The sequence below is a fragment of the Hemiscyllium ocellatum genome, chromosome 22 (genome assembly GCF_020745735.1).
Source record: "Hemiscyllium ocellatum isolate sHemOce1 chromosome 22, sHemOce1.pat.X.cur, whole genome shotgun sequence".
NCBI classification, from domain to species: domain Eukaryota; kingdom Metazoa; phylum Chordata; class Chondrichthyes; order Orectolobiformes; family Hemiscylliidae; genus Hemiscyllium; species Hemiscyllium ocellatum.
This window is the reverse complement of record NC_083422.1, coordinates 31,005,693-31,021,743: the sequence shown is the minus strand read 5'-3', so window position 1 is coordinate 31,021,743 and position 16,051 is coordinate 31,005,693.

Genomic DNA, 16,051 nt, shown 5'->3' with positions numbered 1-16,051 from the left:
AAGATTTATTGCTATCTTTCAGGTATGTCTGGAATCAGAAATGATGGGCTGTTAACTGAATTGCATGACTATTGCAAATGGTAAATTACTGTTATTTAAATCCCTTAGGTCTTATTAATATTCATAAAATTAGCCAAACTATTATGATTAGACTATAATATCCACAGAAATACTGAACAATCATCCTTTGTGATGACATGCTTTTTGATGAGAAAATTACAGAAAAGCAATAGCATTAAAATGAAACATTTCCAAAAGGAAATATTATGTATTGAACTTCACAATCACACTTGTGCATAAATCTCAGCCTCATTTTGACCTTTAATGTCAGTGTACTATCTTATTTGAATGCAAAATGCATTAATTAGCAACATTTAAGAAAAAAAAGCAATCTGAGATTAAGTCAAGACAGATTCATACTCTAACGGATGTCTATGGTAAATATCAAAGGTCTAAAAGTGCATCCAATATTCATAATTTCTTTATGATTGGACTGATCAGATCTGAAAAATAAATCACCGTTTAGAAAAATGTTTTCTCTCTGAGTGAATTGGCATTCACAAGTTCAAAAGTGCTATTTCTAATTAAACATAGTCAATGCATCCATATTCAATGCTGCCTGAACTTGCCAGCAGTATTAAATTACAAGGAAAGTATTAAAAACACTGTTGTTGGAGTTTTAAAAGACAATATCCAGTAGATTGGACTATGACTTTAGAAGATTACTGGAGCTGAAATCACAATAGTTTCTCAAAAGCAGTTGGAAAATTAAAAAAAAACTTGCTTTAGGTAATGTAATTATGAACTATACTGGATGCAATAAAGAAACAAATAGCACTAGGCAGCAGCAAGGCTTTATAAACACACAGCAAGTTAGGTTTGTAAAATTATTTTTGAAATTTATTGAATCTAAGCAGCATATTTCAAAGGAGAGAACAAATAACACAAATTAACTTCTCACAAACCAAAAATGCAAATATAAACAGAAAGTTTAATGAACTTCACATTAAATCTCACGTGTATTGTTCTACTAATTGACAGGTGTGCACAAATGTATATATTCACAACCTCATATGGAAAAGCACAGCAGGTCAGGCATCACCTGAGGAGCAGAAAATCCCTGATGAAGGGCTTTTGCCCAAAACATCGATTTTCCTGCTCCTCGAATGATGCCTGACCTGCTGTGCTTTTCCAACACCACTCTAATCTTGACTCTGATCTGTAAGTCCTCACTTTTGCCTTACTTTTAAAGGCTAAACAAATAAAACATGAAACAATTAGCCATCAAAATAATTGAAAATGTCAGCAATAGTCAGACCCCACATAGAACATAGAACATAGAACATTACAGCGCAGTACAGGCCCTTCGGCCCTCGATGTTGCACCACCTTGTCATACTAATCTGAAGCCCATCCCACCTGCACTATTCCATGTACGTCCATATGCTTGTCCAATGACGACTTAAATGCACTTAAACTTGGCAAATCTACTACCATTGCAGGCAAAGCATTCCATACCCTTACTACGCTCTGAGTAAAGAAACTACCTCTGACAGCTGTCTTATACCTATCTCCCCTCACTTTAAAGTTGTGTCCCCTTGTGTTTGTTGTCCCCATACTTGGCTCTCCCTGTCCACCCTATCTAACCCTCTGATTATCTTGTATGTCTCTATTAAGTCACCTCGCAACCTTCTTCCCTCTAACGAGAACAGCCTCAAGGCCCTCAGCCTTTCCTCGTAAGACATTCCTTCCATACCAGGCAACATCCTAGTAAATCTCCTCTGTACCCTTTCCAAAGCTTCCACACCCTTCTTATAATGCAGTGACCAGAACTGTATACAATACTCCAAGTGTGGCCGTACCAGAGCTTTGTACAGCTGCAGCATAACCTCCTGGTTCCGGAACTCAATCCCTCTATTAATGAAGGCCAAAACACCGTATGCCTTCTTAACAACCCTGTCAATCTGGGTGGCAACTTTCAGGGATCTGTGTACATGGACACCGAGATCCCTCTGCTCATCCTCACTCCCAAGAATCTTACCATTAGCCCAGTAATTTGCAATCCAATTACTCCATCCAAAGTGTATCACCTCACACTTGTCCACATTAAACTCCATTTGCCCCCTCTCAGCCCAGCTCTGCATCCTATCTATGTCTCTCTGCAACCTACTACATCCTTCATCACTATCCACAACTCTACCAACCTTAGTGTCATTCGCAAATTTGCTAACCCACCATTCTAAGCCCACATCCAGGTCATTTATAAAAATGATGAATAGCAGTGGACCCAACATCGATCCTTGCGGTATGCTGCTAGTAACTGGACACCAAGATGAACATGTTCCATCAACTACAACCCTCTGTTTTCTTTCAGCAAGCCAATTACTGATCCAAACTGCTATGTCTCCCACAATCCCATTCCTCTGCATTTTGTATAATAGCCTACTGTGGGGAACCTTATCGAATGGGTGGAATGGGAGTTGGGTAATCATGGGATATTGCTATATCAAACAGAAGAGAATTCATTGGAAATGGTAATACAATATAGAAGGAAGGACCTGAGAAACAATCTGGAAAATTCCCCACACCATCATTCAACCCTCAATCAAGTGCAGACTGATGGAAAGTCTTACTCAGCATTGACCAGCTAACCAATGCCCTGTTTGGGATCCGCCAACACTATTCTACTCCATATCTAACTATAGCCTTAGACCCAGCATGAACAAAAAAGATGAGTTCCAGAGGTGAGGTAAGAGTGACTGCCATTGATATCAGGATGTATCAGACTGAGAGTGCCTCAACGAAGCTAGAACATTGGAGACAATTGAAATTAGATTGAAAATTCTGCATTGACTACAACTATAATAAACACTGGAAGATGGCTTTGGCTGCTTGATGCTAATCATTTCAGCTGCTTGACTAACTACAGGACTTTCTCAGGACAGTGACTTAGATCTAATTATCCTCAACCTTTTCATTAATGACTTTCCCTACATCATAGGGTCAGAAGTAGGGATATTCTTTTAAATTGCAGAATATTTGATTCCATTCATAACTCTGCAAGTACTGAAGAAGTAATGCCCAAATACAGCATTACCCATCAACATTCAGGCTTGGACAACTACATACTTTGAATATTACCATAAACAGTCCATGTCCAAATGCAGCAAGGAGTAGACAATGTCTAGAAGACAAATATCATTTGTGTCACACAAATGCCAGACAGTGACCATCTCCATCAAAAGAAAATCTAACCATTACCCTTTGGTATTCAATGGCATTGTGGCCACTGAATCCTCCACTACCAACATCCTGGGGTTACCATTGACCAGAAATTGAATTGCTCTAACCATATAAATACCATGGCTACTAGAGGAAGTCAGAGTCTTGGATTCCTACCTCAAGAGACTCACCCCCTGACTCCCCAAAGCCTGTCCACCATCATAATATGCACAAGTACGAAAGTGATTGCTGGGCCTCTTGCTGAGATATTTGTATCGTCGATAGTCACAGGTGAGGCGCCGGAAAACTAGAGGTTGGCAAACGTGGTGTCACTGTTTAAGAAGGGTGGTAAGGACAGGCCAGGGAACTATAGACCAGTGAGCCTGACGTTGGTGGTGGGCAAGTTGTTGGAGGGAATCCTGAGGGGCAGGATGTACATGTATTTGGAAAGGCAAGGACTGATTAGGGATAGTTAACTTGGCTTTGTATGTGGGAAATCATGTCTCACAAACTTGATTGAGTTTTTTGAAGAAATAACAAAGAGGTTTGATGAGGGCAGAGTGGTAGATGTGATCTATATGGACTTCAGTAAGGCTTTCGACAAGGTTCCGCATGGGAGACTGGTTAGCAAGGTTAGATCTCGTGGGATACAGGGAGAACTAGCCATTTGAATACAGAACTGGCTCAAAGGTAGAAGACGGCGGGTGGTGGTGGAGGGTTGCTTTTCAGACTGGAGGCCTGTGACCAGTGGAATGCTGCAAATGTGTTGCTGGTCAAAGCACAGCAGGTTAGGCAGCATCTCAGGAATAGAGAATTCGACGTTTCGAGCATAAGCCCTTCATCAGGAATAAGAGAGAGAGAGCCAAGCAGGCTGAGATAAAAGGTAGGGAGGAGGGACTAGGGGGAGGGGCGATGGAGGTGGGATAGGTGGAAGGAGGTCAAGGTGAGGGTGATAGGCCGGAGTGGGGTGGGGGCGGAGAGGTCAGGAAGAGGATTGCAGGTTAGGAGGGCGGTGCTGAGTTGAGGGAACCGACTGAGACAAGGTGGGGGGAGGGGAAATGAGGAAGCTGGAGAAATCTGAATTCATACCTTGTGGTTGGAGTGTTCCCAGGCGGAAGATGAGGCGCTCCTCCTCCAGCCGTCGTGTAGTTGTGTTCTGCCGGTGGAGGAGTCCAAGGACCTGCATGTCCTCGGTGGAGTGGGAGGGGGAGTTAAAGTGTTGCGCCACGGGGTGATTGGGTTGGTTGGTTCGGGCGGCCCAGAGGTGTTCTCTGAAGCATTCCGCAAGTAAGCGGCCTGTCTCACCAATATAGAGGAGGCCACATCGGGTGCAGCGGATGCAATAGATGATGTGTGTGGAGGTACAGGTGAACTTGTGGCGGATATGGAAGGATCCCTTGGGGCCTTGGAGGGAAGTGAGTGTGGAGGTGTGGGCGCAAGTTTTACATTTCCTGCGGTTGCAGGGGAAGGTGCCGGGGGTGGAGGTTGGGTTGGTGGGGGGTGTGGATCTGACAAGGGAGTCACGAAGGGAGTGGTCCTTGCGGAACGCTGATAGGGGAGGGGAGGGAAATATATCCTTGGTGGTGGGGTCCGTTTGGAGGTGGCGGAAATGGCGGCGGATGATACGTTGTATGCGCAGGTTGGTGGGGTGGTAGGTGAGAACCAGTGGGGTTCTGTCTTGGTGGCGGTTGGAGGAGCGGGGCTCAAGGGCGGAGGAGCGGGAAGTGGAGGAGATGCGGTGGAGGGCATCGTCGATCATGTCTGGGGGGAATCTGCGGTCCTTGAAGAAGGAGGCCATCTGGGCTGTGCGGTGGAATGCCACAAGGATCGGTGCTGGATCCACTACTTTTTGTTATTTACATAAATGATTTGGATGTGAGCATAAAAGATATAGTTAGTAAGTTTGCAGATGACACCCAAAATTGGAGGTGTAGTGGACAGCAAAGAAGGTTACCTCAGATTGCAACGGGATCTTGATCAGATGGGCCAATGAGCAGAGAAATGGCAGATGGAGTTTAATTCAGGTAAATGTGAGGTGCTGCATTTTGGGAATGCAAATCTTAGCAGGACTTATACACTTAATGGTAAGGTCCTGGGGAGTATTACTGAAGAAAGAGACCTTGGATTGCACGTTCATAGCTCCTTGAAAGTGGAGTTGCAAGTGGATAGGATAGTGAAGAAGGTGTTTGGTATGCTTTCCTTTATCAATCATAGTATTGAGTACAGAAGTTGGGAGGTCATGTTGCAGCTGGTTAGACCACTTTTGGAATATTGGGTACAGTTCTGGTCTCCTTCCTACCAGAAAGATGTTGTGAAACTTGAAAGGGTTCAGAAAAGATTTACAAGGATGTTGTTAGGGTTGGAGGATTTGAGCTATAGGGAGAGGCTAAACAGGTTGGGGCTGTTTTCCCTGGAGAATCGGAGGATGAGGGGTGACCTTATAAAGTATTACAAAATTATGAGGGCCATGGATAGGATAAATAGACAAAGTCTTTTCCCTGGGGTCAGGGAGTCCAGAACTATAGGGCACAGGTTTAAGGTGAGAAGGGAAAGATATAAAAGAGACGTTAGGGGCAACTTTTTCACACAGAGGGGGGTACGTGTATGGAATGAGCTGCCAGAGGAAATGGTGGAGGCTGGTACAATTGCAACATTTAAAAGGGATTTGGATGGGCATATGAATAGGAAGGGTTTTTGAGGGATATGGGACAGGTGCTGGCAGGTGGGACTAGATTGGGTTGGGATATCTGGTCGGCATGGATGGGTTGGACCAATGGGTCTGTTTCTGTGCTGTACGTCTCAATGATGCTGTGACTCTATGACTCTAAGTCAGGTGTGTGATGGAACATAGCTCACTTCTTCGGATGAATGCACTCCCAACTTTACTCAAGAAGCTCAACTCCATTTCGAAGGAGAAGATGAGCAGATCCATGGGAACACCAAGCCACTCACCATCTGACCTGGAAATATATTGCTGCTCCTTCGGCGTTGCTGGGTCTAAATCCTGGAACCCCATCCCTAAAATCATTGTGGATCTGCCTGGAGTAAATTGACTGCAGTGATTCAAGATGACAGTTCACTCACACTTTCTCAAGGATGGCTAGGCTTTGCCAATAAATGCTGGGCCAGACAGTAACACCCATATTTATGAATGAATTAAAACATACTTTCTACTTAAGTGTAAGGTAATGACCATCTCCAACAAGTGAGAATCTAAGCTTCACCCCTTGATATTAATTGGCATTGCCATTGATGAGACCCCCCCCCCCCCCACTGTCAACATCCAAGGGGTTACAAAGACTAGAATCCTAACTAGATCAAATAAAATTGTACAGGTACAGGTCACATAGTAGAAATTTTGCAGTGCATAGTTCACCCAGACTCTCTAAAGCTGGTTTATCACTGACATGGCTGAAATCAGGAGTATGATGGAATATTCTCCACTGGCCTGCTTGAGTGCAGCTTTAAAAACACTCAAGAATCATCAGCATCTTAAATATTCTTTCCATCCTCATCTCACCAAGACCTTTTGCCATTTAGAAGAACAAGGCCAGTGGGTGGAGTTGAATACAACACTTCTCCATGTTACCTTGCAAGACACAATTCATCCTGACTTTCCACTCTATTGCTGCTCCTTCACTGTGTTTATTACCCCAGTCAGTCAGTAGTTTCATCGGTACAATTAATGGTTGTCAACTGATAGGAATAGTGTTGGATACAGAGACCAGAAATGATTGATTTCATTTTTGTAAAAATGTTCTTCAGTTCCAGATATTCAAGCATGTTAAAAGCTATATGTTTCTCAGTACTTTCCACATTTATTTTAAGCATCATTGAATAACTTGTCACCATATACTTACTTACCTGTTTCTTTAAGAAAGACTGTAAGGAGAAATCTGGGACTATAGACCTGTGAGTCTGACATCAGTGGTGGGTAAGATTTTGGGGGTGATTCTGAAAGATAGGATTTACATGCATTGGTGAGGCAAGGAATGATTAGTAATAGTGAGCACGGCTTTGTGTGAGGGAAGCAGGATTGAGTTTTTTGAGGAAGTAACCAAAATAGTTATTGAGGGCAGAGTGGTAGATGTTGTTTACTTGGACTTTAGTAAAGCTTTTAAAATGATTTTGCATGGTAAACTAATTAGTAGAGTTAGGTGACATTGAATACAAAATTGGCTTGATAGTAGGAGACAGGTGGTGATGGTAGAGGGTTGTTTTTCGGACTGGAGGCCTGTGACCAATGGTGTTCTACAGGGATTGGTACTGGGTCTACTCTTGTTTGTCACTTATATAAATGATTTGGATGAGAATATAGGAGGCATGGGATGTGGACAATGCTGAAATTGGTGGAATAGCGGACAGTGAAGATGGTTATCACGGATTACAAAGAGGTCTTGAACAACTTGGTTAATGGGTTGAGGAGTGGCAGATGAAGTTTCATTTGGATAAGTGCAAGGTATTGCATTTTGGTAAAACAAACAAGGGGAGGACTTACACAATTAATCGTAAAGCCCTGGGTAGTGTTGTAAATAGAAAGACTTAGACAAGTATGCACTTCTTTGAAATGTGCGTCACAAGTAGGCAGGATGGTTAAGAAGCCATTTAGTATGCTTACCTTCATTATTCAGACCTTTGAATATAGGAGTTGGGATGCCCTGTTGAGGTTGAACGGGACATTGGTTCAGGACAGTACTCTTCTGCAGTACTGGTCCCCCTGCTATCGGAAGGATATTATTAAAGTGGAGAAGGTTCAGAAAAGATTTACCAGGGTGTTGTGGAAATGGAAGGTTTGAGTTATAAGGAGAAGCTGGATTGGCTGGGACTTTTTTTCTAGGAGCATAGGAGGCTGTGGTACGACCTTACAGAAGTTTATAAATTCATGAGGGGCTTAGATAAGTGATTAGCAAAGATTTGTTTTCCCCAAGGTGAAGGGTATATTTTTAAGATGAGAGGAGAAAGATTTAAAATGGACATGAGTGATTAACATGAACTGCCAGAGGAAGTGGTGGATGCAGATGCAGTTACAATATTTAAAAGACATTTGGATAAGTATACGGATAGGAAAGGATTGGAGGGTCATGGGCCAAATGCAGGCAAGTGGGACTACTTTAGCTTGGGAACGTGTATTCATTGGACCGAAGGATATGTTTCCGTGCTGTATGACTCTATGACTGTATAATAAGTCAGGAATGTTTAATACCTCCAAGAACAAACTGTTGTTTGGAACTTTGTCCTCCCTACAGCAACTATCAAAGAAAGCAATTTCCTCCAAGGTCTCCATCAATTCATCTCTAAACCAGCTGTAACTGGTGCATGAAGGTATACTGGGGAATACTCTTCCCCCCTCTCTCTGATCTTCATCTTCTCTGTGGCTTTGGTTTTACACCATTCGGACAATAATGAGCCAAAGGTTATGAACTCGATAAGAAGGTAATTCAATTCTGCATCACTATGTGGCATCATATATAAGCACTTCAATAAACTATTGCATTGTATTATATAGTGAGCTGAATCTTCTCGCTCAACCACTTTTTGGTCATGCTGATGATGCCAAATGTTACTGACAGTATGAGTATAAAAACAGTTTCTTCATTCTCCGGCCTTTACTACAGAATTTATTGCAAGATGCAAATGGATATTTGGATGGGGAGTGATTTTGTGAATTTGTTTTATGATGATAGGAAGTAGGCCCTGATATTTGAAATTAATATTCTGCAGAAGCATAAGATAAACCATTATGCACATACCTATGCTCAAAATTTTGTGATTTTTTGACAAGCCCCAAATGTTAAATGGCAATGGAGGTTAGAGATCCAGAGAAGGATAATGAAGTTTTAAGGCAAAGAGAACTAGTAACAGAATGACACGTCTTTCCACAGACCATGAGCAATGTATGTTATCATTAAGTATACCACCATTTAATTCTCGGGAAGTGTTCTGCATAAATATTATGTGATACATAAAGTTAATCAAGAAAAAGCTTCAGAATATTTGCTACTTTATCTCACTTGAATAATTTTACTTCTTCCACTGCATTATCGACCTTTTCTACCTTGGACCCAACATACTCCTTGAAGCATTTAATGATCTCTGTCAATATAACTAACCCTATGAGGTCCAGAACCATTCCAACCTGATATTTATATGGCTACTTCTAAAGGGGCTGACATCATGTCAGTTGAAAGTAAAAACCTGCATAAAATAGATACTCAGTAACTAAGCTTGAACAGGGAGCTGAATTTTACCAGATGTCAGCTAAGTGTAAACTTTGGAGAGTTTCACGGAACATTTCTCTCCATGGGCCCTGGCATATTTTCTTGCACTAACTTCTAAAACTTATTGCATTTGCTATGCACCATTTATCTATGATGCCACACTTGTCACATCTTCCTTCTTGCTAGAGATATAAGTTCTCAACATCGTAGGATTGCCCAACATTCCTGGTTAAAGCCTAGCCATGCACCAGGTCAAGTGCTGCCAGTCTACACTTGCCTTTCACAGTGCGAAATGCCAACTCTCCTACTCCTCGGATGCTGCCTGACCCGCTGTGCTTTACCAGCACCACACTTTTCGACTCTGACCTCCAGCATCTGAAGTCCTCACGTTCTCCACAGTTCATGTAATGGGAGGGAAACCCCAGAATACACACTTCTCAAGGGACATTGATGGCACAGTTGACACTTTGATACAATGACAAATGCACGTTTATGCGTTACTATTTAAGAACAAAGCTGCACAGTTTTCTTATCTTGATAACATCCCATCTTAGATCCCCAGTGCCCAGGTTAGCCAAACATCATCTCATTGTTCAAATCAAGACCTCACATACTGGAAAAAACTTCAAACAATTGAAAACATTCACTTTTATTCAGCAACAGCAAAATGAGAAATCAGTACACCTAACTCACATTTATTGGAACCAGCCATCAATAAGTCCTGTCTGGCTTTTTGTGCCTGACTCTGCAGAGCTCCATAATGTCTGAAGATAATGTTCCTTTTGCTCAATGTCCTCATCTTCCTCCTTGGGAGACTGTTTCTGCTCACCCCAGCTCTGAGAGTCCATCACAACTCTCATTACCTACTCCAGTTGTGCAGTGCACGGTTGACGAGGAATTTGCAGCATATTCTGTAAGGGTCTCTCTAACCCAATCCAAGCATCAGGATCTGACCTTTTGGGAGGGGGGGGGGTGGCAGGGTGGGGAGGGGGTTCCTGTTGTCTGCTCCACGATGGTTCTTACTGAAAAATAAGCTGCATTGTATCTACATTCAACCTCACCCAGAGGGTTTCCTAATAGAGCCATCAGCCATGATGGCAAAGCATAGTTCTTGTCTCCCAGCAATCATCATCACGAGAAGGCTGTTCAGTATCTGCTGGAGGTTGCTGCTGATCCTAGGCTTGCTGGTGCATCTGTTCCACCTCAAGTTTTCCACACCTTTGTAATATCACTCAGCAGCGACAATAATATCTATTGTGGCAGGATCCATTAATTGTGCTTCCAATGAATTTGTGTGGGAAATGTAAGAAACAGAATTAATTTTTAAAAAGGTGCTTAATAATATGAAGAGTCAGCATTTGTATTATAAACAATTGACAATTTACGAAACACCTCCATATAGTGGATAATGGGGCACTCTGACAAGGAGAGGCATTCCATGCCTCTACATTGTCCTTTGGCATAGGGACCTTACTCCAATGAATACAGCACAAACTGTATTGTGCAAACACAATATGAGGTTGCAAGTGCTGTATGTTTACTGATACGTTATCCACCCACCCTGGATATCACCTAAGAAAGATAACATTGCATGTAACAGTATGTTGGTGAAAACGTACAGTTCAATGTGTGAGGAAATCAGCTCCATGCCTTTGTGCAACAGATGAAACCTTGCATTATATTTGTGAATTATGGCCCGCAGATGCCTGTGATTAGAGTCGCCTGTGATTAGAGTCATCTGTGATTACTTCTGCTTCGCAGAACTGACTTTATTCAATTTACAATGATCAAAAACAAAGTCAAGGCTACTTGTTGCCACAATTTGTATCCAAATTTCATGTATTTCCCATGCAGGGTACTGTGATTACAGATTAATTCAACCTGTACTGTGAAAGTATTTGATTCATGCAACTGCCCCTTGAAGAGCCTTACATCATTCACAGCCAGAGACCGTGTGATCAAGCAGAGAAAACACGTACTCCACCCACTTTGGATTTGATTCTAACCATTTTATTTCCAGCGCACATCGATAATTCACATGAGTAGGGAAGTTGACACAGTGAGTGGCAGGCTCAGCCTGGTCATCAACAGGTACAGCTGAACCTCCATGTTCCTGTCTTCCTTGAATTCCTTGTCAGGCCCATTGGTACTGAACTTTCACAAGTTCTCACACACCTCTTTGAATGATAACTTCAACTCCCAACATCACAACATTTTCAGATTTGTTACTGTGCTATACTGTGCCTCAGTGATGATCAGATGGTTGTGACCCTCGATGACTCCTGCTCCTTCAGTTACCCATATGCCCCCGATGCACGATTGTTTCCCTCAAAAGGGATATTTAACCCTTTATTTACTCAAACCATTCGAGATTCAAATTTCTTTGTTAAGACATTTTTTGTGCATAAATGGAAGCTGCACACTTCAAGAAAATGGTATACAGTTCAAATTTTATTGCAAGAATATGTTTTTTTACTGTTTTTACAGGTAGGCTTCCAATCATAGGTTACACAGTTACGCTCCCGTATCGCCACTCAAAAATCATATTTCATAGTTCGCATTCCAAGTTAGTACACATGACTGTATCATCCAATCATACTTTAAACTAATACACATGATTATATTATGCTCATAGAATCCCCACAGGGTGAAAGCGGGCCATTCAGCTCATTGAGTCCATACCGACCCTCCAAAGAGCATTCTATTCAGATCCACCCTATCCCTCTAACCCTGCATTTCTCATGACTAACTCATCCAGCCTCCACATCCCTGGACACTATGGGCAATTTAGCATGGCCAATCCACCTAACCTGCACATTGTTGGACTGTAGAAGGAAACTGGAGCACCCAGAGGAGACCAGTGCAGTCACAAGGCGAATGTGAAAACTCCACACAGATGGTCACCAAGGGTGGAATCGAACCCCGGTCCCTGATGTTGTGAGGCAGCAGTGCTAACTACTGAGCCACCAGACAGAAGGACTGTGAATGTTTGAGCTCTGGCTAAGGGGCAAAGTCCAAAAAGTCAAGACAAGGCAAATGAGAGATGCTATGAGCCGAAAAGAAAGTACAAAATGAGTGAGCCCTGAGAGTACAAGTGAGTAGCCTTCAGATGCAACCAGGTTGAATCTATGAGTTAGTAACTTATCTGTGTGTGTAAAATATCCTGATTGCTGTATTGCAATGACAAGAACTTTCGAAAGCTGATTAGGGGCAGATGTTCGCAGGAAAAAGGACGACTGGAAAATGGGAAGCCTTCAGGAATGAGATAACAAGAATCCAGAGAAAGTACATTCTTGATAGGGTGAAAGGAAAGGCTGATAGGTGTGGGGAATGCTGGGTGACTAAAGAAATTGAGGGCTTGGTTGAAAAAAGGAAGGAAGCATATGTAAGGTATAGACAGGATAGATAGAGTGAATCCTTGGAAGAGTATAAAGAAAGTAGGAATATACTTAAGAGGGAAATCAAGAGGGCAAAAGGGGACATGAGATAGCTTTGGCAAATACAATTAAGGACAATCCAAAAGGTTTTTATAAATACATTAAGGACAAAAGGATAACTAGGGAGAGAATAGTGCCCCTCAAAGATCAGCAAGGCGGCCTTTGAGGGGAGCCGCAGAAAATGAGGGAGATACTAAATTAATATTTTGCATCAGTATTTACTGTGGAAAAGGATATGGAAGATATAGACTTGAGGGAAATAGATGGTGACACCTTGCAAAATGTCCATATTACAGTGGAGGAAGTGCTGATGTCTTGAAATGCATAAAGGTGGATAAATCCCCACGACCTGATCAGGTGTACCCTAGAACTCTGTGGGAATACCCCACTACCAACATCCTGGGGTTACCATTGACCAGAAATTGAATTGCTCTAACCATACAAATACCATGGCTACTAGAGGAAGTTAGAGTCTTGGAATCCCACTGTAAGAAACTCACCCCCTGACTCCCCAAAGCTTGTCCACCATCATAATTTGCATAAGTAGGGAAGTGATTGCTGGGCGTCTTGCTGAGATATTTATATCATCGATAGTCACAGATGAGGTGCCGGAAGACTGGAGGTTGGCTAACGTGGTGCCACTGTTTAAGAAGGGTGGTAAGGACAAGCCAGGGAACTATAGGCCAGTGAGCCTGACGCCAGTGGTGGGCAAATTGTTGGGGGGATTCCTGAGGGACAGGATGTACATGTATTTGGAAAAGCAAGGACAAATTAGGGATAGTCAACATGGTTTTGTACGTGGGAAATCATGTCTCACAAACTTGGTTGAGTGTTTTGAAGAAGTAACAAAGAGGATTGATGAGGGCAGAGCGGTAGATGTGGCATTCGACAAGGTTCCCCTTGGGAGGTTAGATCTCAAAGAATACAGGAAGAGCTAGCCATTTCGATACAGAACTGGCTCAAAGGTAGAAGACAGAGGGTGGTGGTGGAGGGTTGTTTTTCCGACTTGAGGCCAGTGACCAGTGGAATGCCACAAGGATCGGTGCTGGGTCCTCTACTTTTTGTCATTTACATAAATGATTTGGATGCGAGCATAAGAGGCACAGTTAGTAAGTTTGCAGATGACTCCAAAATTGGAGGTGTAGTGGACAGCGAAGAGGGTTACCTCAGATTACAATGGGAGCTTGATCAGATGGGCCAATGGGCTGAGAAGTGGCAGATGGAGTTTAATTAAGATAAATGTGCTGCATTTTGGGAAAGCAAATCTTATAAGGATTTATATACTTAATGGTAAGATCCTAGGGAGTGTTGTTGAACAAAGAGACCTTGGATTGCAGGTTCACAGCTCCTTGAAAGTGGAATCGCAGGTAGATAGGATAGTGAAGGAAGCGTTTGGTTTGGTTCTTTTATTGATCAGAGTATTGAGTACAGGAGTTGGGAGGTCATGTTGCGGCTGTACAGGACATTGGTTAGGCCACTGTTGGAATATTGTGTGCAATTCTGGTCTCTTTCCTATCGGGAAGATGTTGTGAAACTTAAAAGGGTTCAGAAAAGTTTACAATGATGTTGCCAGGGTTGGAGGATTTGTGTTATAGGGAGAGGCTGAACAGGCTGGGGCTGTTTTCCCTGGAGCATCGGAGGTTGAGGGGTGACCTTATAGAGGTTTATAAAATCATGAGGGCAATGGATAGGATAAATAGACAAAGTCTTTTCCCTGGGGTCGGGGAGTCCAGAAGTAGAAGGCATACGTTTAGGGTGAGAGGGGAAAGATATAAAAGAGACTTAAGGGACAACATTTTCACGCAGAGGGTGGTATGTGTATGGAATGAGCTGCCAGAGGAAGTGGTGGAGGCTGGTACAATTGCAATATTTAAGAGGCATTTGGATGGGTATATGAATGGGAAGGGTTTGGAGGGTTATGGGCCAGATGCTGGCAGGTGGGACTAGATTGGGTTGGGATATCTGGTCAGCATGGATGGGTTGGACCGAAGTGTCTGTTTACATGCTGTACAACTCTAAGACTCTATGACTGTATATTGCAAAGTGCTGAACTATATTGTAAGTGCGTTGGAGGTGTGCCATGAAGCTGTGGTAAGGCTGGCGCGTATCCAATGCCAATTTACATGCTCAGGAGGTGCTGCCAATCATTAGGTATGGAATATGCCCTGAGATATTGGGGACTGCAGTTCAAAATGGAGACCTTGAGGCGCACAGAGCAATTTGGAGTCAGCAGGTACCTACTCTTACCTTCCTGTTGGTAATTGCCTGCATCTAGTTTTGATCCAGTGGTGGAGCAGAATCGGAAATTGTATATTAATAAAGTGAGATTAGGTAATAGTAACATGCTAATGGGTGCAAATAGGTTTCTCACTGGCAAGAATTTCATTTTGACATTGGTGGAGAATGGCTTTTGTTTCCAATTGAGAATCATATTTTTGCCATTCTCATCCTATTTTCTCAAGCAACTCCCCATTGCCCAAGTTGTTCAGGTGCTGGATATTATCCACTCAGAGAATCAGAAAGAACAGCAATAAACTAAAGTACAGGCCTGGAGTAAAATAACAAATGAAAATGTGTATCAGAGTACGCAAATGCCTTTGAGAATGCCCATTCCTCAAGGAAGTCTTCCTATTGCTTATAGACAAAATAGAGAGGAATATAACCTTTACTGTAGATGCTATGGGCTTTTGTCTTAATTTGAAAGTGAAGTAAATCAACTGCACAACAATACCCTGCAAGGCAAAAAAAAAATGATTGTGAATCAAAACATTGAATCCTGTAAGCATATGTACTTTGAGACTTGCTTGATTCTGCTTTGATTCAAGAAATCATTGTTTTCTGTGTACAGTAATACTATATCTTGAAAATTGCAATGAATTCTTAACAGAAGGCGAAAATAGCTATTGAAATAATTGAAACTGTGATGAATAGATGGGCAGAGTAAATAGTGCTTACTGGGTTTGCCTACATGGTATTTGATTGTAAAATACTTTCAAAGATATAAGGTAACACATAAAGGCATCGTCTTTCTTTCATGTACATGATTTAGCCACGCTTCTTACATTTCATTTCTAGACTGAAATTGAAATTCAAGATTTTAAAAATTAATTCAAAGCCATTGTCAATGCTTCTAATGTTCCAGGAAAATACTACGAGTTGTCCTACATTGCAGTGT